Genomic DNA, 6,000 nt, shown 5'->3' on the forward strand with positions numbered 1-6,000 from the left:
TTAAAAGTAGATTCAATTATCTATCATTTTATCTTATCATTACTACATCCTCCCCTTTTCTTTCAGAGAGAGACCTTTGACTTTAAACTTTCATAATCTGTTTGTTGTGAATGTGGGCATAGTTCTCTAAACTATTTCCTGTTGTTTGGGGGTGCTGACATTTTTGAAGGAACCTTGAGAAAATCAGGATAATAAAGTCCAAGCTGGAGTAGTCTATGAGTCTAGACCATCTCAGTCAGCAGCCTTGGAGATGTTCTGGATGCTGGATAACATTGGCCATCAGTTTTTATAGGTGTCTGGTTCTTTTGTTCTAAAAATGCATAAACTTTTAAAGGTAACATACAAGTGTGGACTATGTGGTAAGCATAAGTCAGTGAAAATGATTTTTTTTTATGTTTGAACAGGTAAAATATATGTTTTGTGTCTGGTAGTTCTTTTATGTTTATTTATTTGTTTATTTATTTATTTATTTAATGTCTGCAGGGAGTAGTTCCCAATGAACCTGATTTTCTTTAACCAGCTTCCCATCTCCTATGGAAATAAAATCACAACCTCTTCCCCAAAGTAATACATCTGTTGACTTAAATTTTGAAGTTAAGACATTTTAAAAATATATAGGTTGGACCTCACTCTCACCACTAGACAGGACCACCAGATGGAAACTTAACAAGGAAACAAAAGAACTAACAGAAGTTATGTACCAATTGGGTTTAACAGACATTTATAGAACATTCCATCCAAATAAAAAGAATATACCTTCCTCTCAGCTCCATATGGAACATTCTCTACAATCGACCACATACTAGGCAACATAACAAACCTCAACAGATTAAAAAAAAATTGGAATATCTTATCAGACCTCCATGCTTTAAAGTTGGAATTCAACAACAACACTAATTGCAGAAACCCTACAAACTCATGGAAACTGAACAATGTGCAATTGCACCATTCCTGGGTCAAGGAAGAAATAAAGAAAGAAATTTAGATTTCCTAGAATGTAATGAGAATGAAGATACAATGTACCCAAACTTATGGGACACTTTGAAAGCAGTGCTACGAGGAAAGTTCATTGCACTAAGTGCCCATAAGAAGAAAACAGAGGATAGTCATGTTAGAGAATTAACAGCGCAACTGAAAGCTCTAGAACAAAAAGAAGCAAACTCACTCTGGGAGAGTAGGTACCAGGAAATAATCAATTTGAGGGCTGAAATCAATAAAGTAGAATAACAGCACAACTGAAATAATCAATTTGAGGGCTGAAAATCAATAAAGTAGAATAACAAAAAGAAGCAAACTCACCCTGGAAGAGTAGGTGCCAGGAAATAATCAATTTGAGGGCTGAAATCAATAAAGTAGAAACCGGGAAAACAATACAAAGAATCAATGTTACAAAGAGTTGGTTTTCCCAGAAAATCAACAAGATAAACAAACCTTTATCCAAACAAACCAAAAAGCAGAGAGAGAACATGTAAATCAACAAAATCAGAAATAAAATGGATACTGAGGAAATCCAGAGAATTTTCAGGTCATTCTTTGAAAACTTTTACTCCACAAAATTAAAAAAAAAAAATGGACAAATTTCTGGATGGCTACCACTTACCAAAATTAAATCAAGAGCAGATAAGCAACTTAAATAGACCTATAACTACTAATGAAATACAAGCAGTCATCAAAAGCCTCTCAAAAAAAAAAAAAAAAAAAAAAAAAAAAAAAAAAAAATCCCAGGGCCAGATGGCTTCAAAGAAGAGCTATTATCACTCCTCAAGTTGTTCCACACAATAGAAACAGAAGGTTCATTACCAAATTCTTACAATTACCTTAGTAATTCTTATTCTTACAATTACCTTAGTACCTAAGCCACACAAAGACACAACTAAGAAAGAGAACTACAGATCAATATCCCTCAAGAACATTAATGCTAAAATACTCAATAAAATACTGGCAAATCAAATCCAAGAACACATCACAGAAGTCATTCACAATGACCAAAGTAGGCTTCATCCCTGGGTTGCAGGGATGGTTCAACATATAAAAATCTTTCAATGTGATCCACCATATAAACAAACTGAAAAAGAAAACCCACATGATCATCTCACTAGATGCTGAAAACACCTTTCACAAAATCCAATACACTTTCATGATAAAGGTCTTGGAGAAATCAGGGATAACAGGAACATACCTAAACATAATAAAAGCAATATACAGTAAACCAACAGCCAACATCAAACTGAATGGAGAGAAGCTTAAGGAGATTCCTATAAAATCAGGAACAAGACAAGGCTGTCCACTCTCTCCATATTGCTTCAATATTGTACTTAAAGTTCTAGCTAAAGAAATAAGACAACAAAAGGAGATCCAGGAGATACAAATTGGAAATGAAGAAGTCAAACTGTCACTATTTGTAGATGATGTGATAGTTTACATAAGTGACCTGAAAATCTCTACCAGGGAACTCAAATAGCTGATAAACACCTTCAGCAAGTTAGCAGGTACAAGATTAATTAACAAAAGTATCAGTAGCTATACTATATACAGACGATAAAGGGGCTGAGAAAGAAATCAGAGAAACATCACCCTTTACAATAGCCACAAACAACATAAACTGTCTTGTGGTAACACCAAAAAAGTGAAAGACCTATATAACAAGAACTTTGAGTCTTTAAGAAAGAAATTAAAAAATATACCAGAAAATGGAAAGATCTCCCTTGCTCTTGGATAAATAGGATGAACATAGTAAAAATGGCAATCTTGCCAAAAGCAATCTACAGATTCAATGCAATTCCCATCAAAATCCCAGCACAATTCTTCACTGACCTTGAAAAGATAATAATCAACTTTATATGGAAAAACAAAAGATCCAGGATAGCCACAACCACCCTGTGCAATAAAGGAACTTCAGGAGGCACCACCATCCCTGACTTCAAAGTCTACTATAGAGCTATATTCCTGAAAACAGGTTGGTATTGGCACAAAAATAGACAGGTAGACCAATGGAATCGAATAAAAAGATCCTGTTATTAACCCACACACCTACAAACACATGATTTTTGACAAAACAGCTAAAATCATACAATGGAAGAAGGAAAGCATCTTCAACAAATGGTGCTGGCATAACTGGATGATGGTGTGTAGAAGACTGCAGATAGACCCATGTCTCTCGCCATGCACAAAACTCAAGTCCAAATGGATCAAAGACCTCAACATACATCCAGTCACACTGAACCTCTTAGAAGAGAAAGTAGGAGGTACCCTTGAACAAATTGGTATAGGAGACTGCTTCTTGAACATAACACCAGTAGCACAGACACACTGAGATCGACAATTATTAAATGAGACCTCCTCAAACTGAGAAGCTTCTGTAAGGCAAAGGACACAGCTGAGAAGACCAAAAGGCAGCCCACAGACTGGGAAAAGATCTTCACCAACCCCACATCTGATAGAGGGCTGATCTCCCAAATATACAATGAAATTAGTCATAAAACAGCAAATAACCTAATTAAAAAGTGGGATAGTGAATAGAGAATTCTCAATAGAGGAATGCAAAATGGCTGAAAGACACTTAAGAAAGTATTCAACATCCTTAGCCATCACGGAAATGCAAATCACAACAATTCTGAGATACCATCTTACTCCTGCCAGAATGGCTAAAATTAGAAACACCAATGACACCTTATGCTGAGGAGGATATGGGAAAGGGGAACACTCCTCCACTGCTGGTGTCAGTGCAAACTTGTTCAGCCATTTTGGAGATCAGTATGGCGGTTCCTCAGGAAAATGGGAATCAGTCTAACACAGGACCCAGCAATCCCACTCTTAGGCATATACCCAAATGATCCACATCCATGCAACAAAGACATCTGTTCAACTATGTTCATAGCAGCATTATTTGTAATAGCAAGAACCTGGAAGCAACCTAGATGCCCCTAAACTGAAGAATGGATAAAGAAGATGTGGCACATCTACACAATGAAATACTACTCTGTGGGGGGAAAAACCAAAAAACAAAACAAAACAAAAAAAATGGAATCTTGAAATTCACAGGTAAATGGATGGCACTTGAAGAAACCATCCTGAATGAGGTAACCCATCACAAAAAAAGGAACATGGTATGTACTCACTTATACATGGATTTTAGACATAGAGCAAAGGATCACCACCCTATAATTCATACCTCCAGAGAAACTAGGATACAAGGATGAATCTAAGAGATTCATACAAGGTCCCTCACAGAAGGGGAAAGGAACAAGATCTCCTGAGCATATTGGGAGTGGGGGGGGCAGTGAGTGGAGAGGGACCTAGGAGAAAGAGAATGGGAGGAGAGGCAAGCACGTGGGACTAGGAAGATTGAGTCAGGGGAGGAATAGAGGAGAGAAGAGGAGAGAGAGAGACAGAGACAGAGAGACAGAGAGAGATACCATAGGAGAGGGAGCGCCATTATAGGTTTGAAGAGAAAACTGACTCTAGAGAAATGTCCAGAGACCTACAAGACTGACCACAACAATTTGAGCAACAGTGGAAAGGCTACCATAAGTGCCCTTCCTAGATAATGAGATTGATAACTAACTTATATACCATCATAGAGCCCTCATGTAGTAGCTGATGGAAGCAGAAGCGGACACCCACAGTTAAACACTGAGCTGAACTGGAATCCAGATGCAGAGAGGGAGGATAAGGCCAGGCTACAGAAACACATAGAGACAGTTGACCCGAACAAGGAGGAGCTAATGGGCCCCCAGACTGATAGCTGGGAATCCAGCATGGAACTGACTCAGGCCCCTTGAACATGGGTCTCAGTTAGAAGGCCTGGGCAGTCTAAGGGACCTCTGACAGTGGAACCAGGATGTATCCCTGGTATACAAAAGGACTTTGGGAACACATTCCCCATGGAGGGATACTCCCTTAACTTAGAATAAGGAGGGAGGGTCTAGTTCCTACTCCAAATGACTTGACAGATTATGTTGACCCCTCCTGGAAGGTACCACCCTCCATGTGGAGTGGGGGTGCGTGGGATGGGAGGGTGGTCAGGGTGCATGTGGGGAAGGAGAAAGGGAAGGAGGGAAGGAGGAAAAGAGGAAGGAAGGGAGAGGGAACTGGGATTGATATGTAAAATAAGAACAAACAAACAAATAAATATATAAATAAAAGTGGAGGCATAAAGATTGTAAGAACCTGAGAGGATGAAAACCATCAGGAAAACAAGACCCTCTAGACACAAGAGGACTTACATATATATGAAGTCATAGAAACCAAGTGGCAGTCACATGGCCTACACAGGTCTAAGCCAGATGGAGTTTTGGTGCTGAGAGTGGAAGTAGACAGAAACCTACCTCTGTAAAGTATACCTGCTGTGAATTGTCACTGTCTCTGTGGACTTGACAGGGTTTTAGCTTTTGGTTCCTAGATCAGTTAAGAACCACTTTATAACATCTTGAAATTTGCAGGCAAATGGACAGAACTGGAAACAACAACAACAAGAACAATAAAACCAAAACAAAACAAAACAAAGAAAACCAACCTGAGTGATGTAACACAGACCCATAAGTAGATATTATACATAAAGCAAAGGATAACAAGCCTACAGTCTACAACTCCAGAGAAGCTAGGGAACAAAGATGACACACATGCACCTGCCTTGGCAGGGGAAATAGACATGATCTCCTGAAACTGATGGAATGCAGAGATTCACAGCTACCCAGTGGAACAAGCTCCCAGAGTCTAGTCAAAGAGAGGGAGGAGTGGTAATATGAGTAAAGGGGTCAAGAACATGATGGGAAAACCTGCAGAAACAGCTGACCTGAACTGGAGGGAGTTCAGTGACTCAGGACTGACAGCTGGGGAACCTGCATAGGTCTGAATTAGGCCTCCTGGATGCAGGTGGCAGTGAGTGGCTTAGGCAGATTGTAGGGCCACTGATAGTGGGACCAGGAACTATCCCTAATGAATGAACTGGCTTTTTGGAGTCCATTTCCTATGGAGAGATACCTTGACATGGGACAGGTG

The sequence above is a fragment of the Phodopus roborovskii genome, unplaced genomic scaffold (genome assembly GCF_943737965.1).
Source record: "Phodopus roborovskii unplaced genomic scaffold, PHOROB, whole genome shotgun sequence".
NCBI lineage: Eukaryota > Metazoa > Chordata > Mammalia > Rodentia > Cricetidae > Phodopus > Phodopus roborovskii.